The sequence below is a fragment of the Heteronotia binoei genome, chromosome 17, assembly GCF_032191835.1.
Source record: "Heteronotia binoei isolate CCM8104 ecotype False Entrance Well chromosome 17, APGP_CSIRO_Hbin_v1, whole genome shotgun sequence".
In the NCBI taxonomy this organism is placed as follows: Eukaryota; Metazoa; Chordata; class Lepidosauria; order Squamata; family Gekkonidae; genus Heteronotia; species Heteronotia binoei.
In genome coordinates, this window is record NC_083239.1 from 36,054,465 (window position 1) to 36,081,592 (window position 27,128).

Below are 27,128 nucleotides of genomic sequence, written 5' to 3' on the forward strand. Positions count from 1 at the left end.
TCTGTTGTTTCTTTTGAGGAAACTATACTGATACATTTTCCCAAGTGAAATATTCTTCTAGTGGTGATCTGACTAATAAAATCCGTGTTAAAGGGGGTAAACAAGGCAGTGTGCTGGCTCCACATCTTTTAAACCTATTTTAAACTGACCTGGCACAATTTTTAACCCTATAAATGGCCATCCACCTAAATTAGGAGGCAAAGATGTCCCCTCGTTACTTTATGCTGATGACACTACCACCCTCTTTTGTACAATTGTACAAGCCTTAACCAGTTCTGCAAGGCCTGCAAGACTACCCTCTTTCAGCTGGCTTTTTCATAATGTGGAATTATTGTACCGTCGCCACACAAAACTGTGTCAAGATGAGTAACAACAAGATTGTAGCACTGAATTAATTGTTGGTTTTAAAATTTGATAGTCTTAATTAGATGGTTTTAATGTAATAGTATATTTTAATTGAGTAATATAATTGCTATGCAATTAGCATGTTTTATTATTGTAATGTATGCATTTTATGCCATGTAAGCCGCCCTGAGCCTGCTTTGACAGGGAGGGCGGGATATAAATTAAAAATTATCATTATCATTATTACTATTACAAGAGGGGAGGCTGCAAAGGTATTTGAATGCCTAATATGACTATTGTCAATCTAATTCATTTTCACTTTATGCTAAATCTAAATAGTTGGTCTATCATCAACTCAACAATCAAGCAAACATTTTAAAAAAAATTCCTTGGGATCACCTTTAACCACAAATTGAGTACTATATTGTAATAGGGCCATTAGCTTGGCTAAGTGTTCAGTTTCCCAAATCAAATAATTTTACTTTGCAAGGGGCAACCACCTAATTTTGGTGGTAATTAGAGTTTATAAAGATAAAACACTATGGTATCCCTATATGGATTTCAGCATTTACTAAGAAAGTGGAGGATATTCAAGCCTAATTTTTTACACAAATTCTCAGCATTCCAAAATGTGTGTCCTATTTTGCTCAGTTCTGAAAGGGGTCAATCCCTGATTGAGATGAAGGCTTGGATTGCAACATTCAGATTCATTTTAGAGCTCTACTTTACTTTTGTGGAGTAGTTGGGATTTCTACTTTAGCAAATCATCCTCTAGGTTTATAGTAATTAACTCTTGACTCTTGTCTTTGGGAGGTGAAGGTCCAGCTGCTAATTGGACTAATTCCACACTTGCAACTTCCCCAGGATCAAAGGCATCTGGGTCAACTTTAAGGCAGACAAATCTATTCTGCATCACAACTGGCTCAAAGAAGTCATCAAGTTTTAACTGTTTAATTGTAGGAGAAGTGCCACCATCCTTGGAGGGATGTGGCCTTTTTTTACTCAAAGTTGTTGAAGAAATGTCTGCCATTGAAATAGACACTAAAGTGCCAACAGGAGTGAATGCAAAAACTGAGAGTGAGATTGATAAGAAAAGTTCTTATCTCAGTTGTCTTGCTCCCTCTATATGTTAGCTTTCCCAGAAGCTCCACAAGCTAATTAGGGGGAAAAAACTAAAGCAAACAGTCTTGCGAGTAGCAAAGATAATTTCAATGCCTCCTAAAGCTGGAGAATTTTCCAAACAGCAGTATACAGAGGAGGCAATGTTAGTAATTCTCAGGTGGTATTATGAAAGATGAAGTAAGTAAAACTGGGAGAAAAATATTTCCCTTACAGTTGGCTGGGAGTCTCCCTCTTGTAGTTACTCCGACACCTTTCCAACTTGGGTATGAGTTTAAAACTTTTTATCTTGGCAGCTTGAAGATCAGTTTCTTAATGACTAGCTGTCCGAGGTTATGCAGCAAGTTATTGTGTCTAACTGACTTTTAAGAGAGATAAAACTTTATAAAACTTTTAAAATTCTTAATTAAAAGCAGGAGCTTTCCTTGGACACACCTCCCCAGACCAGAAGCCTCATTTTAGAGCTGAACCTGATAGTCTTCTTGACTGTCTGAAAAGAAATCCATACATTTTAACCTGGTCAGCGATTCCTACATCCAAACTCAACCAATTAAAGATAGTAGATGATTTCCCCCCCCCCCCCCACATCTGATGAGTTACATATCTTTAGATGCATTCAACATAGATTGTTAGACTTGGAGAAGCGTATGTCCAATTAACCCTTATATTTGCTCTCCAGCCTCCTTAGGTCTCAATGTTTCTTGTAGTAAGATGTTCCACTATTTATCGGACTTAATGATCCCAAGTCACTATAGGGTGTTTATGCTGGCCAGGTTAAAAAGATTCCCCTCTAAAGTTCTACAGGGGAGATATCGAGTACCTCTGTGTGAAAGACTTTGTTCCTGTGGAGTGAAAACCTCGGCTTGATTAAACATACACTGTTTGACTGTCATTGTATGATAACATTCATAATGGAAAATTTGGAAAGCTCTCTTTGTCCCCTGATTAATGGACTAATCTGCCCCTCTCTTGATATTTATTGACTGATACTAAATTGGAGATTACTAGGGCTGTAGCAAACTTTTTGGCAGATATTCTTAAATTTAAATCTAACCATGTGTGACTGTAAATGTAATTTACATATATATTTTGCTTTTATTCAAACATTTAAACCTTCTTTTTCTACTCTGTATATGTCTAAATGTGTATGTTATGTCATTAAAGGTGTGAATGGATGCTAAAAAAATTTCACAAATGATACTTGAGAGGTTCAGTCTGTGGTCATCTATACAAGAAGCTTCTTCATGGCCTCTGGGCAAATCTTCATGTCACTATGAATCCATTATTTGCATCTAAAATGGACCTTGCTTGCCTCCTTTAGACAAAACAGCATTCTGGTACATCTTCCTTATATTTACTCAGTTGTCCCCTTCTTAGGAATACTCACACTTGCTACAACAACAACATCTTTTCCTCGCTAAAAAAACAGAGAAAATACAAGGGTCGTTTTCGCACTTAGCGTTTGCTCCCCTTATTCCACGGCGCAATTATGTCCGGCTCATTTTCCTCGTTTTCGCACATGGACTCATTTGCGGAGTCGCTTTCCATGAAGCCCCGGCTCAAATCGTTTTCCCACTGGCATCGACTTGAGTTCGATGCCCTGTCAATCATTTTTTTTTTAAGCGCAAGTCTGGTCGCGTAAGGACGTAATAACGTAACATCGAGCAGTCACAGCTGTTCCCTCCCCTTCTTTTCGTGGACAAACCGCATCACGTGTGCTGCTGCTGCTTATGGATTGGCTGCAGCTGTAGAATCCTCCACAGCCCTTTATGTATTAACAGAAGCATTCACAGTGGAGAATCCTAGCACTAGATTCCCCCCCCCCCCAAATTCTAAAGTTGCGAAATATCGCAATAACGAAGAGAGAGAAATTGAGGGGTTTGTGTGTGTGTGTGGCAGCTTCTTCCTTTCCCAGCCTCGCTCCCTCCCGGGTGGCGAAGCTGGGATTTCCTCCGCGCTCTTCCCCCTCCCCGGCTGGCGCTTGCAACGGGGACCTGACTGATTCCTGCTGCCAGAGCTCCCCCCCCCCGCCCCATTCTCTCCTTCCCCTTCTGTGGCGCGTGTGAAGAGCGAGCTCGCGTCTATTTTCTAACCGAGCAGAATGTAGCCAGGGAGAAGAATGCAGGACTCCAACTTCCCATTTTATACATGGCGATTTTGTGCAGGTCCAGAAATCCTGGTGGCACAGCTGAGGGAGGCATTCCCTTTTTAAAACACACACACATGAACGCTTTGGCCCGCACCGGCACTAGATTTCCCCCCCCCCAACAATGGTCGTTTTCGCATTATCGAGATAACGCAACAGCGAAATAACGCAACTAAAGTCAATAATAATAATAAAAAAAATTCTAACGAAACCAATTGAAGTGGCAATTGAGGCTATTCCAGGAGGGTTTTTTTTTTCCTATTTGTTAATTTCGAAATATCGCTATTACGCAAGAAATATGAAGTTTAAAAAAAAATGGCCATGCGGGCACTTTTGGGAAGCGCCGCGAACGGCTGATGATTGGCCAAGGAGGTGGATGGGGTGGGAGGACGGAAAGGGAGAGGATGACGCCCACAAAGCAGTCGATCCGGCGTGGATGGATTTCCCACAGCAAACTCCAAGGAGTGGATCCGGTGTGGATCCGGAGGTTTTCAAAAACTCCGAAAGCATGTTGAAAAACATACTCCGGCGTGAAACCCCTGAAGCGCTCGAGCAAACCGCAGCGCCGGAGCAACAGGTGCGAAAACCAGGAAAAGATCCGGAGGTAAATGGGGTGCTACACCGGAGTAAACGCTAGTGCGAAAACGCCCAAGAAGTTAGTGATTGAAAGTTCCAATGTTGAATCCATATGCCTAGTGCACTACATTAAAAAAAAAAAGAATAAGAGGCATCTCCTTTGTCTTTGCTAACTGAAAATGAATGGTCTCAGGAGAGGAAACTACATGCACAAACCAAGTAGCCTGGTTTATGTATAATATATGATTCTAGGAAAAAAGCACAAAGGAAAAATGCCCAAAGAAAAAAAAACACAAACATAAATGCTCACAGGAAAAAAGCCCCCATGGAAACATGCCCCCATGGAAAAATGCCCACATGGAAAGAAGCCCATATGAAAAAAGCCCATACTGAAAGTAGCCCACATGGAATAGGGCTGCCAAGTCCAGTTCAAGAAATATCTGGGAACTCTGGGGGTGGAGCCAGGAGACCTTGGGAGTGGAGCCAGGAGCAAGGTTGTGACAAGCACAATTGAACTCCAAAGGGAGTTCTGGCCATCACATCTAAAGGAACCACGCTACTTTTAAATGTCTTCCCTCCATAGGAAATAATGAAGGATGGGGCACCAGTTTGGTGTAGTGGTTAAGTGTGTGGACTCTTATCTGGGAGAACTGGGGTTGATTCCCCACCCCTCCACTTGCACCTGCTGGCATGGCCTTGGGTCAGCCATAGCTCTGGCAGAGATTGTCCTTGAGAGGGCAGCTGCTGTGAGAGTCCTCTCAGCTCCACCTACCTCACAGGGTGTTTGTTGTGGGGGAGGGAGATAAAGGAGATTGTGAGCTGCTCAGAGACTCTGAGTGGAGGGTGGAATATAAATCCAATGCCTTCTTCTTTTGGGGCTCATACTTTTCAAACTTGGAGGGTATTTTGGGAAGAAGCATTGGATGCTATGCTGCAAGTTTGGTGCATCTACCTCAAACAACAGCCCCCCCCCCGCAAGAGCCCGAGATACCCGTGGATCAATTCTCCATAATACCATTTTTTTAATTAATTCCAACTATGTTTATTGATTTTTTTCCCTTCCAGATGCTTGTCAGAGTCAGCCCTGCTTAGCTTCTTAGATCTGTGAGGCCTTAGCTACTGCTATGAGAAGCTATCACAGAGCAGGCAGTAATTTGCCTAACCCCAAAATCATACATTTTGACATTCCTGAAAAGTATACGCAACTGATACTTCACGATTCCGGTGTGGAAAAATCCAGACAGAATTCTGGGTTTAGGTGATAGAGATCTTATTCTTGAATTAAACAAAGATACCATCTATGGAGATGGCACCTTTGATAAAGTGCCAAATATGTTTTACTAACTGTGCACATGGCATGCCAAGGTGGTTAATTCATATCCACCATGTATTTTACTTCAAAAAAAGAACATGGATGCCTATAATAGAATGTTTGAAATAATGAAGCTATTGATTCCAGATCTGTCACCTCAAAAGTTTTTAGTGGATTTTGAGAAGGCTTGTATGAATGCAGTGAGGATTGCCTTTCCACATGCTGAGGTCAAAGGGTATTATTTTCACCTGTGTCAGAGTCGCATTAGGAAAATCAACAGTGTTGGCTTGAAACTAATATGAACATAAAAATTACACTGAAATCTCTTGCTGCATTAGCCTTTGTCCGAATCCATGATGTGAGAGCTGTTTTTGATGAACTTGCTGCCACATTTCCAGATGAAGACAACTACAATGCAGTGCTCATGTACTTCTTTTTGACATATATTGAGGGTGCAGCAGGTAGAGATCTTCAGTTTCTTGTGAGGAAAAGCCCCCCTTTCCCGAACATCGTAGTCAACAGTATGGTTGCCAGGGCGCCTGGAGAAGTGAGCTCGCACACGTCTGGCCAGAGAGTGTGGGCAAAACTATCCAGGAACCTAAAGGGACTTATGTATACAAGCAGCAACAAGTTATGCAGGCATTCTAACATACAGAGTGCTTGCTAACACACATGAACGTTTCCCCGTCACCGCATGGGCCAGCCATGGAGCGGAAGAAGCTGCGCCGCCACGGAGCTATCCAGGCGACCGGTTATGAAGCTCTGAATATGGAATCCACCGTGTAATGCTAACACCACTCGTAGCCATCTTCCTGCCAGGCTGGACTTCATTCCCTCATAGTGGAAGGCTCACGTACACACCCTATGTCACCTTTAGCCCGCAAGCAACCCGTCTGCCCCGTGAATGGATTAACAGCTCAACTGTTGTTCCTGTTGTCTGGCAAAACCCTAGACAAAGGCTCTTGCACAGAAGATGATGGGAAAAGAGGAAGAACATCTCCTGTCCCAACCAAGTCTTTTGTCTTTACCAGGGATACCTAGGTCAATATTTGATTCCCTATTGTCACCTTCCCAGATAAGCCCATTTAATCTTAAGTATTTAGCCATTTCCATTCTTCTTCCCGACTGACACCTTGGAGCCGCCCCAGGCCCTGTTGCAATCTGGAAGTTCTCTCAGGTACACAGGACCTAGGCGAAGTTCATTGGTCAAGAGCAGGTACCCAATTAGGTGCCACCAAGGAACTCGCTATTGGCTCTGCAAATGTCCAGCCTTCATGGTCATTGCAGAGCCTCCCCTTTCTCCTCCATGATACCTCCCATTCCCTGAGGGCTCAAGAGAGTCCTTATAACCTGTGGACTAGCTACCCACAGGTGTGCTTCTAGCAGTATCCCACCTTTCGCTGCATAGATCCATCCCCAATTCCTGATCAGTTTCGGGTCCTTTACCTATTCCCTCACTTGTCGCCATTGGAGCCTTCCTCGAAGACTACGATAGGTAATATCACCCTGTGTGTTTACCCTTATATGTCCCCCTATCGATCTATCTATATTTCCTAGAACTGTGTGAATGTGTGTATATGTGTATTTTTATCTTGTATGAAGGACTATATTTTTCTCAATAAATTATAATTAGTTTTACTAAATTAGAGTCCTGTTATTGAGCATCACTCTCTGGCTGGTTAATGTTGTATACACAGGTAAAAAGATTCCTAGTGAGCCAGGTGCCCACCTAACTAATTCCCCAACCTCGTTTTGAGGGCATTTTGGCTTACATTCTTATAAGAATATAGAATCATCATTGGCCAGTCCTGGTGTGTGTGCCATGGGTCATGACAGTCAGGGATGGAAGCATATATGAAAGGGATTTAGTTCCCTAGCCCAATCACTCAGGAAAAAATCTAGGTGAGGAGAAGTTGAAAAGGGAACTGGTCTGCTGTCTGGAAGTTTCTTTGAGAAAGAGAGTGAGGAAACAAGTGTGAAAAAGAGCTAAAGCTCTTGTAAAAATAAATAAGGTCAAGACAGGTGGAGAACCTAGGACTGTGCTGGGTGGTAGAGTTAGAGGACACAGTAGCTTTCAGAATTTGATATAGCATACAATCTGTGATGAAACCTGGGAGACCCTTGAGAGAACGATGGTGCTCTAATGCTTTGATGTAGACTTTACAAAGAGGTCCTAGCTCTCTCTTCTTGTAGGAATCAGGTGACACCTCTCTTGATTCACCATTCTTTAAGGTTTGGCCTGTTGCAAGTGCTGGCTCTAATTATCTTTCTTTTCTTTGCTATCCTTTTCTGACTTCTTTTTCAAGTCTTGTTGGGTAACACTGTTACCTGAAGGGCAGTAGCTAAGAAAAATAAATGTTAAATTGGGACAATATCTATACAATTTTGGATTGTTGATGGACCCTGCTACCTAGTGCCTCTCTGTACTGAAACAACTGTAAATAGTACAGTCTTGATAAGAAGTTCTGGTTGATCTACAGAAGTGTCACTGTGACGGACAGTGCTGTGAAAACCCATAAAAAGTAAAAAGTAAAGATAGTCTCCTGTGCAAGCACCAGTCATTCCGGCTCTGGGGTCATGAGGTCTTCATGAAGTTTTCTCCCATCATGAAGTTTTCATGCAGATTGTTTTACAGGGTGGTTTGTCATTGCCTCCCCCAGTCATCTACTCTTTCTCCCCAGCAAGCTGGGTACTCATTTTACCAACCTCAGAAGGATGGAAGGCTGAGTCATCTTGAGCCAACTACCTGAACCCAGCTTCCACTGGGATCAAACTCAGGTCGTGAGCAGAGCTTAGACTGCAGTACTGCAGCTTACCACTCTGCAACACAGGGCTCCTTGTTTAGGCCCTAGGAAATATCAAATGAACTGAAAAACCTTAATTACATTATTTGTACATCTTGCAGTGCTATCCTCATTCTAACACTATTGACTTAAAATGGATTTAAAAGATTATAAGTGCTAACCAGAAGTTCAAGAAGGAAAGATTATCGTAGTATACTTTATAAAGTACATTTACTCTAAGGGTCACAAACCTACTGCTTGGTTTAGACATTTATCTGCCTCAGTAAACACACTGAAGTTTGGGAGAGGAAAATAGTCATGGAATTTTTGAAGAACATTGACTCCTTGGAAGAATTGATTGATAATATGTAATACTTAAACTATAAAGTTGGGGATTAGATGCAGGTAGGGTGGCCAGACCGTCCCGGTCTCCCGGGACATTCCCGGTTCTGGCCACCCAATCCCGGCTCCCAGGCTGCCTATACCGGGACCATTAAAGGTCCCGGTTTAGCCAGCCCCCGGAGGCGGTGGGCCGCGGGCGCCGGCGGGGAAGGCGGCGAGGGAGGGAGGGAGCGTCCCTGCGCCTGCGCAGGGCCCCTGCGCACAGCGCAGGGACGCTCCCTCCCTCCCTCGCCGCCTTCCCCGCCCGCGCGCGGGGCCTGCTGGCTGGCAGTGGTGGAGGCCTCTCCGTGGCCTCCGCTGGTCGCTGGAAGCCCTCCAGAGACTCTGGAGGGCCTCCAGTGACCAGCGGAGGCCGCGAGAGGCCGCGGAGCACCCGGCGCTGGTCCAGGAAGGCCTTCCAGAGCCTCTGGAAGGCCTTCGGGGACCAGCGCCGGCCAGCGAAGGCTTCCCCGCGGCCATCCCGCTGGTCCCTGGAGGCCCTCCAGAGTCTCTGGAGGGCCTCCAGGGGACCAGCGGAAGGCCGCGGGGAGGCCGCGGGGGCACCCGGCGCTGGTCCCGGAAGGCCTTCCAGAGCCTCTGGAAGGCCTTCGGGACCAGCGCCGGCCAGCAAAGGCTTCCCCGCGGCCTCCGCTGGTCCCCTGGAGGCCCTCCAGAGTCTCTGGAGGGCCTTCAGGGACCAGCGGATGGCCGCGGGGAGGCCGCGGGGCACCCGGCGCTGGTCCCGGAAGGCCTTCCAGAGCCTCTGGAAGGCCTTCCGGGACCAGCTCCGGCCAGCGAAGGCTTCCCTGCGGCCTCCGCTGGTCCCTGGAGGCCCTCCAGAGTCTCTGGAGGGCCTCCAGGGACCAGCGGAGGCCGGGGAGGCCGCGGGGGCACCCGGCGCTGGTCCCGGAAGGCCTTCCAGAGCCTCTGGAAGGCCTTCCGTGACCAGCGCCGGCCAGCGAAGGCTTCCCCGCGGCCTCCGCTGGTCCCTGGAGGCCCTCCAGAGTCTCTGGAGGGCCTCCAGGGACCAGCAGAGGCCGCGGGGAAGCCGCGGAGTACCGGCGCTGGTCCCGGAAGGCCTTCCAGAGCCTCTGGAAGGCCTTCCGGGACCAGCGCCGGCCAGCGAAGGCTTCCCCGCGGCCTCCGCTGGTCCCTGGAGGCCCTCCAGAGGCCAGTGCCGGCAGCTCCCTCCCTCCCTCGCCGCGAGGCCGCCGCGGAGCAGCCGGCGCTGGTCCCTGGAGGCCTCCAGAGGCCAGCGCCGGTAGCGGAGAGGCCTGGCGCTGGTCCCTGGAGGCCTCCAGAGGCCAGTGCCGGCAGCTCCCTCCCTCCCTCGCCGCGAGGCCGCCGCCGCAGGACTCCCCGCCGCCGCCGCCGCTGGATGCCGCCCTGGAATCAGGTAAGGGGGCCGAAAGCGGGGGGGCGGGGGGCGGCCTTCCTTTCTTCCCTCCCTCCTCCCTCCCTCCCTCCTCCCTTCCTTCCTTCCTTCTTCCTTCCTTCCTTCCTTCCTTCCTTCCTTCCTTCCTTCCTTCCTTCCTTCCTTCCCTCACTCCCTTCCCTTCCTTCCTTCCCTCCCTCTCTCCCTTCCTTCCTTCCTTCCTTTCTTCCTTCCCTCCCTTCCTTCCCTCACTCCCTTCCCTTTTTTCCTTCCCTCCCTCCTCCCTCCCTTACCTTCCTTCTTTCCTTCCCTCCCTCCCTCCCCCCTTCTTCCTTCCTTCCCTCCCTCCCTCCCCCTTCCTTCCTTCCTTCCTTCCTTCCTTCCTTCCTTCCTTCCTTCCTTCCTTCCTTCCTTCCTTCCTTCCTTCCTTCCTTCCTTCCTTCTTCCTTCCTTCCTTCCTTCCTTCCTTCCTTCCTTCCTTCTTCCTTCCTTCCTTCCTTCCTCCCTCCTTCCTTCCCTTCCCTTCCCTTCCCTCTTCCCTTCCCTTCCCTTCCCTCACTCCTCCCTTCCTTCCTCCTTATGTTCTTATGTGACACAGAGTGTTGGACTGAGGGGCCACTGGCCTGATCCAACTGGCTTCTCTTATGTTCTTATGTGACACAGAGTGTTGGACTGGAGGGGCCACTGGCCTGATCTAACAGGGCTTCTCTTATGTTCTTATGTGACCAGAGTGGTGAGTGGATGAGCCATTGTCTGATGCAACAGGGCTTCTCTTATATTTTTATGTGCACAGAGTGTTGGACTGGAGGGGCCATTGGTCTGATGCAACAGGGCCTCTCTTATATTTTTATGTGGCACAGAGTGTTGGACTGGAGGGGCCACTGGCCTGATGCAACAGGGCTTCTCTTATATTCTTATGTTACCCAGAGTGTTGGACTGGAGGGCCACTGGCTGATGCAACAGGGCTTCTCTTAATGTTCTTATGTGACGCAGAGTGTTGGGACTGGATGGGCCACTGGCCTGATCCAACAGGGCTTCTCTTATGTTCTTATGTGACAATACTGACTTTGGTGGACCAAGCACTGATTCAGTGTAAGGAGCTTTGTGTTTGTGGCTGGAGTAGATAATACTGACTTTGTGGACCCAAGCACTGATTCAGTGTAAGGGAGCTTGTGTTTGTGTCTTCTGGTGCAATTTTGTTCTCAGATCCTGTATTTACTTCATCAGTATATGGGATAAGGCACTTTCTCAACTGTGCTGCATAATGCAGCCTATTTATTTTGTCCTGTTGGCTCTGTTGCTCTGTCTGCGCACCTTCATCACTTTCGGGGTGTGGATCCCCAGTGGGGTGGTCTCGTAACTCCCTCCGCCGGCTGTTTCTGATAGCCCTGCGCCCCCTCTTTCATTTGATATATGTCCCGTGCGGGTGCCACCCTCCCCCCGGGAGATGCCGCAAAATGAGCCCCCTTGAGGCTTATGGCGGCAGGGCTCGGGGGAAGCGAGCTAGACTGCTGTTCTTTTGAGGGGTTATAGAGTGTTTCGAGCCCATCCCTGTGGCATCGGTCCCATCGTTGTGGGGCCCCGGGGGCCGGCGCAGCAGCACGCTGAAGCAGCCTGTCGGTCACTTCCGGGTTCCTGTCCTGCATCTCGACCTGTGTTATTAGTGACAGGCTGCTTCGGCGTGCCGCTGCGCCGGCCCCCTGGGCCCCACAACGATGGGACCGATGCCACAGGGACGGGCTTGAAACACTCTATAACCCCTCAAAAGAACAGCAGTCTAGCTCGCTTCCCCCGAGCCCTGCCGCCATAAGCCTCAAGGGGGCTCATTTTGCGGCATCTCCCGGCGGGAGGGTGGCACCCGCACGGGACACATATCAAATGAAAGAGGGGGCGCAGGGCTATCAGAAACAGCCGGCAGAGGGAGTCGGGAGAGCACCCCACTGGGGGATCCACACCCCGAAAGTGATGAAGGTGGCGCAGATAGAGCCAACAGAGCAAACAGGACAAAATAAATAGGCTGCATTATGCAGCACAGTTGAGAAAGTGCCTTATCCCATATACTGATGAAGTATATACAGGATTTCAGAACAAAATTGTTTCCGGCGGTGATATTTGGGGGATTTTTGGGGATGTCACAGGAAGTGCTGTGAAGTCACTTCCTGTTTCCGGCAGTGGCATTTGGGGGAAATGATGTCATTTGGGGGAAATGATGTCACAGGAAGTGATGTCACTTCCCATTTCCGGCAGGTGACGCGGGGAAATGATGTCACAGGAAGTGATGTCACTTCCTGTTTCCTGTGGTGGCATGCCGTCACCGGAAGTGACGTCACCGGAAGTGACGTCACTTCCTGTTTCCGGCAGGTGACGCGGGGAAATGATGTCACAGGTGTCCCTGGCTGGCCTTCAGACATTATGGTCACCCTAGATGCAGGGCTAGATCTAGAAGGGGGCAGAGGGGGGTGCTTGCCCCGGGTACCAATGGAGGAGGGGGGCGCCAAATCGGGTATGAAGTCCATTGTATTCTATGGGAGCATAAGATAGAATAGCCCATAAGAGGGGCATCATTTTTTTTTAAATTTGCCCACCCTCAAAAAACATGTAGATCCGTTCCTGATTGGGTGTCTAAATTAAGAAAAAAAGAGCAGTCAGTTAATCATACTTCCAGATGTCATTGCCATTCTTAAGATACACACTCTGATTGCCATAGGCTTGTTAAGTCTTACCTGGCTGCCAGCAGGTGATGGTTCTCATGTGCACAAAGGGCATGTGGTGTGATGACATCACCACACAAGGCACATCATGTGGGGGATGATCTAGCATTTGGGGGGGAACTCTATGGTGCCATAGAGTTTTTACCTGAATGCTAGAGCATCCCCCGTGTGACGTGCCTGATGCAATGTCATCACTTCCGAGTGATGTCATCATGCTGAGCCTGTCGAGTGCTGACAGAGCTTTTCAGAGGTGGAGATCCCTCCACTGGCCAGCTCTGTGCCTCTGGGTTGGAAGCCCCAAAACCAGGGGAACCCCTGCTCCTCAGTAAGAGGCTGGGAACCCTAGACTGTCACCTCCCTCTCATTTGTCATTGTGTAGAGAGACAACAAGAAACAATTGAATACAAAATATTTACAATAATATTGATGTCATTCCCTAACTGTGATAGTACATATTTCTCATTGCCGTGGAAAGATAATCCACTTTGAAGAACAACAAAATAACCCCTGAGAGTTCTATAATCGCTGGGCAAGATTTCTATAGAAAGGTTTTTGAGGCACTCTCTGACAATCTGGCCTCAGTTGGGGCTGGAGCTCATTGGAGTGGTGCTCTGGAAGTTTAAAACAGTCAAGGTCCAATCTCTCCATTCTATCCTCATTGTATCGAGAGATTGGGCCACCACTGTGACGCAATACTAGAGAAGAGGTTTTAAAATTTAAACCCCTTCTCCGGGGTCATGTCATTGCTGCAGCCTGATCTCTCCATTCTAACCTCTGGCCCCATAGGATAGAATGGAGAGATCTCTTCCTGATCTTTCCTCCCTTCTACAAACCCTGCAGAGTTTGTAGAACAGCCAATTGCGCATAAGAACATAAGAGAAGCCATGTTGGATCAGGCCAGTGGCCCATCCAGTCCAACACTCTGTGTCACACAGTGGCAAAAAAAAATTATATATATATATATACACACACACACACACACACTGTGGCTAATAGCCACTGATGGACCTCTGCTCCATATTTTTATCTAACCCCCTCTTGAAGCTGTCTATGCTTGTAGCTGCCACCACCTCCTGTGGCAGTGAATTCCAGGGAGAGGTCCTGTGCAGCGAGAGGTCTCCCCACAGGACCGACTCCTTTGCTGGCTCTGCTGGGCTGCCTGGTTGAAACTGGGCAGTGCAGAAGAGCCTGTAGAATAGTTGATCCTGAGGAGAGAGGTCTGGAGAGGAGAGTGGTGGGCATTGCCTTCTGATGCACTTCAGATGAGATCAGGGGGTGTGGCATATGCAAATGAGTTAAGCTAATGAGATCCAGCACCTCTTTTTCTACAAAATGACCCCTGCTGACAATCTTAATCAGGGCTTTCTTTGTAGAAAAAGCCCAGCAGGAAATCATTTTCATATTAGGCTACACCCCCTGACATTACCAGTGTTTCACACAGGGCTTTTCTGTAGAAAAAGCCCAGCAGGAGCTCATTTGCATATTAGGCCAAACCCTGGACACCAAGCCAGCTGGAACTGCGTTCCTGTGTGTTCCTGCTTTAAAAAAATGAAAAAGTCCTGACCCTAATATATTTTAATTAAACATATCATGTTTCTAGGAATAAGGCCTGTTGTGGAGAAAAAATACCATGGGCTCTAGAAAGAGGCTCTGGGTTAATTCCCTCCAACCATTGCTCTCTTCCCACCCACCCAAGTGAAGGCATTCACTCCCCCCGCCTCAAGGGAAGCTGATCTCTGCCTCTGGAGAGCAGTTGTAATTCTGAGTGATCTCCATCCCTCACCTGGAGATTGGCAACAATGGTTCCAGAGGAGGAAATTACATTGTACCTGTCTAAAGTTCCATCCTTCCTCAAACCTAACCCACTCCAAGCCCCACCCTTTAAATCTCCAGGAACTTCTTAACCTGGAGTTTACAACCCTATTTCCTTCCCTTTATCTGCCCCTCTGACTTCAGCATTCCATCACCTTCCCCCTACTGCAGCCGCTATGTAGGAAAAGGACAGTCCTTCTCCACAGTGTGTGTGTGTGTGTGTGTGTGTGTGAGGAACCAAAGCAGTTTACATCACTCTCCTCTCCCCCTTTTGATTTGCACAACAACCAGGGCTTTTTTTGAGCAGGAACACACAAGAATGCAATTCCGGCAATTCTGGTGTAGCTTAAAATGCAAATGAGTTCACCCCCCTCCGCCCCTGAAGTAAGGCAGGGAGGGCACCTGGGAAGGGAGCAGTTGCATACTGACCTGCTGGCTTTGCTCCACCTCTCTTCCAATCAGAAGGGAGGCAAAGCGAAGCCAGCAGCTGGCACACAACTGCTGGTTTTGTTCCACCTCCTTTCAAATCAGAAGGGAGGCAGAGAGAAACCAGCAGTTGCATGGCCTCCATTCCGAACAGAAGGGAGATGCAGTGAAGTTAGGTGGTCGCTATTTACATTTGCCTGGGGCAGCAATGTGAGGGGAGGACTGGGGGGAGTAGGGGGGAACACCCAATTTGGTGCCCCCCCAGCCCGGCACCCTAGGCAAATGCCTAATTTGTCTAGAGGAAGGGCCTGCCCTGGCCTTGCTGCCTAGTCACATTACAGTGGTGGCGGTGGCTTCCTGGCTATTTCTACAGCCTTTGGAAGTTGTGTGTGCTTGAAGGCTGTCTGTCTGGGCCACTGATGGGGCTGCAGAGGTTGCTGGTGGCAACCATGATGCATTTAGTTAGGATGCAGTATAGTGGCAGGCCTTTCTGAGTACAGTTGACAGAGAAGACACAGAAGCATTGGAGATGTGTCTGTCTCTGAGGTAAGATCTGTTTTGGTGGCTTGTTCGACACTACTGGGCCTGCAGTAGATGGGGGCAGTGGAATCAGCCAATGGGAGGCGAGAGACGGTGTCAAACACTTCATTAGCCTATAGTTGATACGCCACATCCAACCAATGAAGGAGCTGGGATTTGCCAAGATGAAAAAGTAATTACATATAAAAGATACTGTTCAAAGCAAAAGGAGGTCTTGCCAATTCACTGTTCTGTGAACAAAGGAGGAAGACAAGAAGCACAGCAGCAAGAATTGGAAGTTTCATCTTGGCTTCTCTTGGGTGCTTTCAGAGATGAAGTTGCTAGTGTAAGAAAAGAAGACTTTTATCAACTGTATTTATACCATGCCTCTATCCTTGGGTTGCAGGGCTGAATGGTAAAATACAATGCCTCCATGATCAAGGGTACCCTTGCTTTTGCCAATCAGGAAAAGTTAGATGCCATCCTATGAAGGATAAATATTAATTTGAAAAGTCAGAAATGAACTTGATGCCAAAGATTCAATGGCATTATTCTTCATAAGCATGTGCAAACAGACATATGCCAGAGCAAAGGACGGACAGAAAGTTCCTCTTCATGGAACATTTGAGAAATATCATGCAGGATATGAGCTGAACTTTCAAGTCAGTAGCTCTTCAGTTTGATAGTGACTGCTCCGCCATGCAGTTACTATACTCCTGGTGGTCATCTTGAATTGTTTGCTTGTGAGGGCCTACAGCTTGCTGACCCTGGGTATCTCTAGAGAAAAAGAGTGGCTTTGCTGCTGAAACCTTCAGCCTGAAATGGATTAACATCTGGTAACTTGGAATTTTGTGTTATTGTATTAGCTAGAGCTTGAAACGCTTAGAGCTTTTATTTTCCCTCACAATCTTGTCTTTTTTGCACCTTAATAAAAAGTAATTATATTTTTACTTTGTTGTGGTTCTTGCCTTCACCGGCATCAAATCTAATTCCAGAACCTTGATCCAGTGACCACCTATAAGGTCCTTGTGGGAAATGGATCTTGATCTGTTCTGCATTCCTTATCTTTTTGGCATAATTCACTGTGTTTTGATATTAGTTAAATTCTGGCTTCTTCTGTCATTTCTAGACCACACTCAGAGGTACACGTGTACAGAAATTGCATCAAGCAACAGTGGAAAAAGGGATCCATACGAATGAGATTCTTGGCAACATCAACCCTGAAATGGTCACTTGTACACATTTTCCATGTATTCATTACATTCATACGTAATACCCCAAAAACTATTGTGATGAGCTGCATTTGTGACATATGGGAAATGTTTACCAATTCAGGGATGTGGAGGGAAATTCAGAGTTTCTTAACAAAAACAGCAACAGTTAGGAATCAAGTATTTTCTTCTAGCAGTTAAGAAAAGACAGCCATACAAGTCAGTGTAGAAATGTCCCAAAGTGTTTTCCGCCCTCCACGACAGTGTATTGACAGGTGGTATTCATTGTTTAGTAAAATGGAGAACGTATGCCAAGATTTGGCTTCAGTCAGAATCAATAATAATAATAATAATAATAATAATAATAATAATAATAATAATAATAATAATAATATGGATAATGGCACTAAGATGTCCAAGAATCAGGAAGCGAGAATAATCATGTGTTTGCCTCTTGACTGATGTCATAAAACACGTTGTCAAGACATCTTAATTTATAATAATGGATATAAACACTGGCTGCAATTGTGCAGAATTTTCTAGATGATTTGGAGGTGTGAGCAGTTAGTCCATCCCTGATAGACAGGATTATCGGGAAAAGCTTTTGGTACACTTAAGATGGGCAGTCACATTCCAGTGAATGTATTCAAAGGAGTGCCTTGTGTGACCAGCTTATCTGTGTTTCACAATACCTGCAAGTGATCAATTCTATTTCCAATGGCTTATAATTTTTTTTCATCTAATTTTGGTTAAGATTAACCATTAGTTAGTTGAAACCAAGGTTTTGCTCCAAAAAGAAGATAAATTGGCTATCTTATTAATCTTTTTTAATTTCCCCCCTTGGGGATTGGTAAGAGATTTATCAATCAATATTATATTGAACAAGTGGGAACCCTCAAAGATTTGAAGAGACATTTCATTTCCCCTTCCCCCCTTTCCTCTTTCCCTGAAAGCCACCATAGCTTCTCTCCCTGTCCTGATCACTTATTTCTATATATGGTTGCCAGCACCCAGGTGATGCCTGGAGATCTCCTGGAATCACATCAGTCTCCCAACTGCAGAGATTAGTTGCCATTTACAGTTTGGGAAATTCCTGGATATTTGAGGGTGGAGCCTTAGGATGGCAAGGTTTGAAGCAACTTCAGCAGAGTGTAATGCCATAGAGTCCACACTCCAAAGCAGCCATTTTCTCCAGAAGAACTGATCTCTCTCATCTGGAAAACAATAGAAATTCTGGGTGATCGCCAATTCCCACCTGGAGGTTGGCAACCTTAGTTCCCAAGGAGGAAATAACTGCTTTGAAGGATGGTATCTACAATCCCATGAGGTAGGCTAGGGAGGAACCCAAGTTCAGATCACTTTTCCTCCGGTGAGAAAGCAACAAATGCAAAATCTGAAATATTTTGAATCTCTGCCAAGAATCTGGTCCATCTAGATGACTTTGGGGCATCACTCCTTCAGCCTACCCGCCTCATGCAGGTAGACTACGGAGGATAGGAGACCAGGCATATTGTCTTGGAATCCTTGTAGGAAAAGCTAGAGAAAATTATAAACAAAATAGGGAGGCTGAAGAGGTGTCCCAGACAGCCCTTTCCCATTGCTATTCACCACACTTTTCCTCACTTGCCTTCTCTTGCTGGGCCCAACAAACTTTTCTCTCTCCCTTCTCCCTCCTCATAGTATAATGCTGTGTGAAAGCTGCTAAGGTAATTGGGGAGCTAGGCCTGGGGAAATGTGTTTGTTTTCACCCTTTCTGTTGCCATCTCTGCAGGTGCAAACAGGATGGTAAATCCCCTCCCTGTTGGGATTATCTTGGCACCAGCTTTGTCCTGCCAAAAAGTCACCTTCCCCTCAAGGAAGTCCCTTTCCCTGCATGCTTATATTTTTTCCAGGGGGCAAAGTCTGGAGATCAGCAACTTTTTTGAAGGAATGGGGGTGCTTGAGAAGGAGCTGAAGGAAGGCTTTTACTCAGTGAGGGCAACCCATCTACTCCTGGCCCTTGGCTGCTACCTCAGAGTGGCTCTCTCGTACAACTCCCCCTCAGTGTTTTTTCTCCATCCCTGATTTCTGCTCTAGTCTCTAATTGGCATGAATCCCATGAACTGCCCTTAAAAGTCTTTGGAAGTCCATTTGTGACCCACAAATAAGGCAAAATTCTTGACCAATTTTACTTTGTGGTTCAGTTCCTGCCTTATTGTATACAGATGGACTTATGCTTTGTTGTCCAAATGGGGGGAATCCTTGGGACTCAGCAAACATCTATGGATCAACTGGATGGGATATCAAGAACAAATGTGCTGGTATTTTCTCTGGTCCATTATCACATAGCACATCTTCTGCCTTGGGCCTCTGAATGACTTTGTCATTCAATTCAGGGAAAATGACCTTTCTGCCCCAAAAGGGGTAGTATTGTCTCATTCCATATCTGCAGACCTTGAAATCCTCCATGGGAAGGGAGGTCTGTCAATCGTGCCTCTCAGCATGCAGGTTCACAAGTATGGTAACCTGCTTGCTGACTTCCATATGGGAATGGAGTTGGTGGTCAGCAGCCAGGTTATGTCTCCAAGCTCAGAGCTAGGATGGGGCTGCCCCAAAGTCAGTGACCACTTTCAGTATCCTCTTTTGCAAAACCAATGGGAATGACGTAAGTTGTAGTTCACTACTTAAAATTCAGCAGTCTTGACAGAACCAGCATCAGGTAGCTAACATTATTTCATTAATGATAAACATCAATAAAAAAATCACACCAAACATTTTAGTGCATTTTTATTGTTTTTGCGAAGCAATTGTCATCTTTCAGGTGGTAAAACCTGTTTACAAAGGCGACAAAAATCAGAAAATACTACAGAATTTGTTCTAGATTTTACTACTATGATTGGTAATTCTCTATGTCATTGGATTAGCTTGAGCATGCAGCACAAAAGGCAAAAGAGAAGCAGGTCATCGTCAACATGGTCTGGCATCGTCAGTAAGTCATCTCCTTTAATTTGACTGCAGAGAAAATAACAGCCATGAGCACAAAAACTGCAGAGTAACATGAATCAATTTGTAGATGGATTAATTTCTTGAATGCAGATTTGGACCAGGGTCAAAAATCATTGTCAGTTTTCAAAACAGAATTCCCACAATGACTTCATTTGAGTCAAATAGATAGATGTGAGAACTCACAATACAATGACAGTAATTGTTTCACGCACCAGTTAGCTCTTATCCTGGGGTCCTCTTTGAATACACTCAGCCCTTTTGTGGGCTTTCCAACCAACACAGTAGGGGCTGATTATGGAACATACCATTCTTGTATGTTCTCTTCACCTCCCTCATCTCTCAGCTTCTTATTGAAACTGATCACTGAGAAGGCTTGCAGATAATTTAGACTAACATCCTAAATTGGCTGCAAGCCTTTTCAAGGATCAGTTTTGCTCCTCTCCCCTTAATTCGAAGTGTGTGTGGAATGGGGGATCGAAACTGGCCATGAAATGGCTGGCAGCCATTTGAGAGACCCATTTTGCACCCCTAGATACCACTCAAATGGCTGCTAGCCATTTCCAGTTTGATCCCATGCAGCCATGTGAGGGAGGCTGAACAGTGAGATACCCTTTATCCCCCACAGTGGCCCATCCTCTTCTCCTCCCTGTGTCCAGTTTGGGTTCCATCATAGGTCCACCAGGGAAAGAGAGGGCCTGTATTTCCTGCCAGCTCTGTCACCTGGTCCTCAAGCTGCCCACACAGCTTACCCACCCCAAAGAATATGGACACCATGGCCACTCATCACCTCACAGGCTCTCCTCAAGGAACAGGACCACAAAGGAGGCCCACAGTGAGTTGAGGCCCCCCCTCCGTTGTAAAAGTGCCTTGTAAAAGTGAAACCACTACCATCAGAGTGAGAGAAGACTTCCCAGAGCTCACTCTATTAACAAAAAATGTGGAAAAGGTGTAATCTGTATAGTCTGGGTAGGGGTTAGGGCTTTGATGGTCAAGGGTCAGCAGAGGACTGCTGTCTTTTTTTCCTAATTAGATAGGGTTGCCAAATCCAATTTAAGAAATATCTGGGGACTTTGGGGGTGGAGCCAGGAGAAATTGGGGTGGAACCAAGATCAAGGCTGTGACAAGCATAACTGAACTCCAAAGAGAGTTCTGGCCATCACATTTAAAGAGACAGCACACCTTTTCAATGTCTTCCTTCCATAGGAAGTAATGAAGGATAGAGGCACCTTACTTTGAAGCTCATAGAATTGGACCCCCTGGTCCAATCATTTTGAAACTTGGGGGATATTTTGGGGAGAAGCACTAGATGCTGTATGGAAACCTTGGTATCTCTAACTCAAAAAACAGCCCCCCCAGAGCCCCAGATACCCCCGGATCATTCTCCATTATTTTCTATGGGAATAAATCTCCATAAGGAATAACAGAGTTCCCAGCAGACACTTTGCTCCCCTCCTCCCGCTTTCTGACGACCCTGAAGCGGGGGAGAGGGTCTCCAGACCGAAGGATCCCCTGCCCCCACCTGGGGATTGGCAACCCTATAATTAGAAGAGAATTGCAATAATCTCCTTGCAGGGGAAAGAGGAAGCAAAAGACATTGTTCAGGGTTAGGTTAACTGTATATGTGCCCGATTCCATAATGAACAGTGATTCATTTCTCATCTGGTTTCCAGGAGATGAAGGGGAAAGAGGCTACTGGATCAATCAGCAAACATTATCATGTTGATCAGTTGTAGTCTGGGTTCCTTAAGCCATTAAATAGGGAACCAGGCCAAGCCATTCTTTCGTTTGCCAGTCCTAGTGCATTTGAATACACCTGGTTTATACTTATGCTTCTGCTATTATTTTATTTGTTACACTGTATTGATAAGTCTATAGTTTCCTGAACAGTTTTCCAGGATGCCTTTGAAAATACTGTCAGACAAGTTTTAAATGCTCAGAAAAAATAACATTAAATTCAGAATACATCTCCTGTCAAATCTGCGGTAGTTTGACTATATATTCAAAGATTTGCAAAAGGTCAGTAGAGTCTTTGTTTTGGCTGATTTGCAAAAGTGTCACCAAGGAATCCTTGTCACATAAAAGAAAACCAATCATTCTTCTTTGAATGTAAATTTTATACTGTGGTTTTATACTATAATAATGGTCACATACCATAAAACCATTCATTCATTCATTCATTCATTCATTCATTCATTCATTCATTCTTGCGTGTGGAATAAAGATAAGGAATGAGATAAATGGCACCATGGAGGAAGAGTTTGTCTTGATTTGTGCCTGATGCAATAAAAAGCAGTATTACTTTCCTGTTATTAATATATCCAGTAGAAAAAACAGCATTCTGGTAAATATATCATTATTTTTACTCAATAGTTCCCTCTTTAGTAATACTCACACTTTCTGCAGCAACATTGCCTCCATTAAAAAGATGAGAATTATACGTACATATGAAAAGTTAGATTTGATCTGAATCACACTTTTATTATCATTAGTGTGATGGACAGGTTTGCTTCCACCTCTCCCAGAGAAAAGTCAATGAAAGGTGATGGAGCTTTGAAGAATGTTGAGAGTGGATAGAAAAGACAGGGCAGAGAGAGGTGTATGAGAGGGGGATGGGGTTGAGTTTGTCTGCATTGCTGTCCAATGTCTCTTTAAATTTAAATAGTTGGAAAAGGTGAGTACACTCTCCGTAAGAAGATTAGATAGCTCAGCAGAAATGTCACCAAGGCATTGCTGGTTTGATTGTTCAACTAGGAAAGAGCCTAGTCATTATTGCATAAGTTAAAGTATAGAAATAGGATAAAAGTCAGTATTTTGGAAGAGGTTGTTGATTTGTAGGTGATTCAATAAAGGATGACATTCCTTTCTTTCAACTGGTACCTCTAGTGCCTCCAGAAGGAAGGAGGGTAGAAGCCAGTGGATCAAGTTGAAAACAAATTTGTGACAATAGCAGGCAGCCATGTCTGTAGCTCTCTCATCTTTGTCAGAGATCTCCATTCATTCCAATACATGCAGAACAGCCATGCATGGAACAGGACCAAGGTTTCCTCAGTTCCCACACAACCATTTTCCATTCTATATTAACTCATTTGCCATGTGTTAATATAGAATGGCCACTGGGCAGATCTTCATATCACTAGTTGTCCCATTTTTAGTAATACTCACAGCTTATGCAGCAGCATCAGCATTACTTCCTCCCTGAAAAACATATTAAAAGTTAGTTACAATCTTTCCACTGAGTCACACTTCTGTTATCAGTAGCTGTGAGAGAAAGGTCCACTTGCAGCCTCTCCCAGAGTTCAGCCTATGTGAGATGATGGAATATTGGGGTAAGGTTGTCAGTGGATAGTGAGCAGTACTACAGCCCAGAGGCCTCTCGCAGGCTACGGCCAATGAGAGATGTTGGAATGCTGGAAGTAAGTTGGCAATGGTACTTGGGAAATTAAGGGCTCTGCAGAGGAAGAGATGAACTCCACCTATCCCTTATTCATCTAAAAAGCCAGCATAAAATTAGTGAATATATATACTTTTAATTATCACATTCAGTTGCTTTCACCATATTCCCAGTAGTTTTTTATTTAAGATTTTTTGGCAGCAAACTGATAGTACTTTGCACATCACTGGAGAATTCAGGATACTTTTAATTGGTTTGTCATTTCTTCTATGGTTATTTTGGCTGATGACAAACTCTTCCTTATTTTGGACCTTACTGTAATATAATTTTATTTGATGATTTCAGTGATACTGCTTGTATTTGTCTATATTTCTCACCAGTTTTTCTAGGTCTCTTTGGGCACCATTTTTAGCTGAATACTAAATGGGCTGATCATATAATAAATGGAAAGATTATTCTAGAGATCTCTTGCTTCATCCATGCACATTTTTCTGTTATCTTGCACCATGAAAACATCCTTGCTTAAAAAAAACAAACCCTTAAATTGCCCTAGATTATAAATACTCACAGGTCTTGGTCTACCAAGGCTTTTGAGATTCTAATACCAGACATTAGTAAAAATTTTCTGTATTTCTCTCTAGATTTTGCGGCTCCTAATTATCTCTAATATACATGTTGGAGTTCTCCATTTTTCTTTTTTGTTCATTTATGAATTTCAGAAAAATCAATTTGTATGTATAATTTGGGACAGCATTCAGTTATTTCTAATTCTTGTATGTTCCCATCTGCTTTACTGATACATGCATACACACTGCATGGAAAACACTGTAAGAAATTTGTATTGATACAATTCTGTACATCATAAGAGTTCATCTTTTGGTTTGCAGGAATTCATATCTGAACATGAGCCGTCCATTTTAGCCTTAGCTAACTGATGTTTGTTATGAGAACAAAATACAGGAGAGAGTGTTTTACGCTCTTTACTGTTTATCATTTCACACAATGGGTAGTTATCCTTAGGAACTCTCTGCCACAAGATGGGACTATGAACACTGACATAGAGGAGTTTTAAAAGGACATGGATAAATTTGTTCAGTATAGGCTAAATGCTTCATATGACTTTACAAGATAATTAGATGAATGTTTTTTTCTGCCTTTCTGCATGATTTCCACACATATTCAAGATACTGATCTGCAAGAGTGGATATTTAATTTTCACAAATTGAATCTGAATAATTGCTTCACCCCTTCTAGCTTTAGTGCTAAGCTTATTTGCCAACCATATTCCTTATTTAAAAAGGACCGACAGAATCATACTGCGCACTGAAATATTTGTTCAACCTGGTGTGCCAATGAATACTTTTGCATAATAACATGCAAAACAGAGGCTGATTTCAGACCAGCATTTTAAGCCGACACAAGGATGGCTCACAGACGGATCAAAAAATCAAATCCAAATACACACATCTGCCTCCCATCCAACTCCCAAACTCACCCCATCCTAAGATGCCTCAGCTGCCCCCACACGACATCCGCCTCAGTGGGCATCTGAATGCCAGGACATGCATGTGAGGCACATTGGTGTGTGAGCCTGCCAGGCCACCCCAAGCCACTTCTGGCTTTTTTTTTAAAATACATAGCTTCCAAGCACATGGGCACACATGTGCATGACCAGTAAATGAATGGGGAAAAAGAAACCTAAACCACGCTACGGGGATGGTGCTGGACAGCCGTCTGACCACGCTGAAGCAGACGGGATACATGTGCTTTGTGGGGGAGCGTGTGGACAGGTTTCCATCGCTCCATTTTAAGTTGGCCCAATTTGGGATGCCTCCCATGCACCCCAAGCTACCGCTTTGGTTTCTCTTCAGATTGCATGAATCTTTCACCTTTTACCAAGCTGCCTGTCTGGACCCTGCCAGAGACACCTTACCACTTTGACCTCCAAATCCCTAGCTGCTCTGATTCTATTTGTAGACCTCATCCACCTCTACCCCCTGCCTCCAAATGGTCCTTTTCTTATTAACTTATTTTTATTTTACTTATATTTCACTTTTATCCCAAATTGGGACCAAAAGTGATTCATCATGCCATTCTTCCTTCCTCCACTTTATACTCACACAACAGCCTAGTGAGGTGACTTAGGCTGAGAAATTGGTATAGGCCCTTGGAAATTGGGAGACCTTCCATGGGAGAGTGGGGCTTCAAATCTGACTGTCACAGTCCATAACCTGCACTCGAAGCTTTATGTCATGCTTGTCTTCACTCTATACATCTTACTGATATTTCTTCATTGAACCATCCATAATATCCTTGCTGAAGTGCAGAAATGGAGGCATGGTCCTGACATGGACGTCTCCTTCATAGAAGTATTTGTGGAATTGATCAAATGATGGTCTATAGTATCCATCAGGTTTGTATAATGAAAGAGCATGGTGCTCCATGATATATTCTAGCACTTCCTAACCACAGCATTGTTTTGGTGTATAATTTTCAGTGTAACAGTTGTCGCATACATTTCTTTTTATCTATTATAATGGAATGTGAGCTGAAAATCATAGACACAAGATTAATCAGAAAGGGATTATCAAACTCTAGATCAGGGGTGGCCAAACTATGGCTCAGGAGCCACATGTGGCTCTTTCACGCATATTGTGTGGTTGTTGGCCAATTTTGAGAAGGCATTTGTCTCTTTAAATGATTTCACCAAGCCAGCTGGTGGCTTGGAAAAGGTATTTAAAGTTAAAGTTTCTTTCTTTCCACCTCTCCTCCCCATCTATTTTCCTTCCTTCCTTCCTTCCTTCCTGCATCTGATGCTCATGTCTTGCAGCTCTCAAACATGTGACATTTATTCTGTGTGGCTCTAACATTAAGCAAGTTTGGCCACAACTGATCTAGATGCTAGCGTCCAGATGTTCACTGCAGAAAATCCCAAAGAATTCTTACATTAATTCTTTGAGACACTGGGAGGAAAGTGAACCTATTATTGGACAGATATATAGGGCAGGATAGACTTTAGATTTTATACAATAGAAGACGGATAGCCAGATCTTAATTTAGGCTCTGAGAGCCTCATTTTTAGCAGGTTCTTTGGTTAAAAAAAAGCTAGGTGCATTCAGGAAGGAGGGCACATCTAGATAGTCATTCTACTGCAGCATTATCTAATATTCTCCAAGTAAATTGGATGGGGATAGAAGGGAGGTCAGAAAAGATTAAAGTTCCAGAGCTGCTTCTTGTCATCTTGGGATGATCCAGTTGCCCCATCTTATTATCTGTATGTTTTTGCTTGGTTACATTAGGACCTTGAGGAGGTATATAACCTATTCTTCTCACCACTACTTTGATCAGCTGCAGGCAAAAATAAATAAAATAATCTAATGACAGTAATTGTTTCATGCACCAGTTAGCTCCTATTCTGGGGTCCTCTTTGAATACACTCAGCCCTTTTGTGGACTTTCCAACCAACCCAGTAGGGGTTGATTATGGAACATGCCATTTTTGTATGTTCTCTTCACCTCCCTCATCTCTCAGCTTCTTATTGAAACTGATCACTGAGAAGGCTTACATCTAGTTTAAGCTAACACCCTAAATTTGCTGCAAGCCTTTTCAAGGATAAGTTTTGCTCCTCTCCCCTCAATTAGAAGTGTGTGTGGGGTGGGGGATCGAAACTGGCCATGAAACTGGCAGCCATTTAAGTGACCCGTTTTGCACCCCTAGATAGCGCTCAAATGGCTGCTAGCCATTTCCAGTTTGATCCCATGCAGCCATGTGAAGGAGGTTGAGCGGTGAGATACCCTTTATCCCCCACATTGGACCATTCTCTTCCCCTCCCTGTGTCCAGTTTGGGTTCCATCATAGGTCCACCAGGGAAAGAGAGGGCCTGTTTTTCCTGCCATCTATGTCACCTGGTCCTCAAGCTGTCCACACAGCCTACCTATCCCAAAGAATGTGGACATCATGGCCACTCATCACCCCACAGACTCTCCCCAAGGCACAGGACCACAAAGGAGGCCCAGTGAGTTGAGCCCCCACTCCC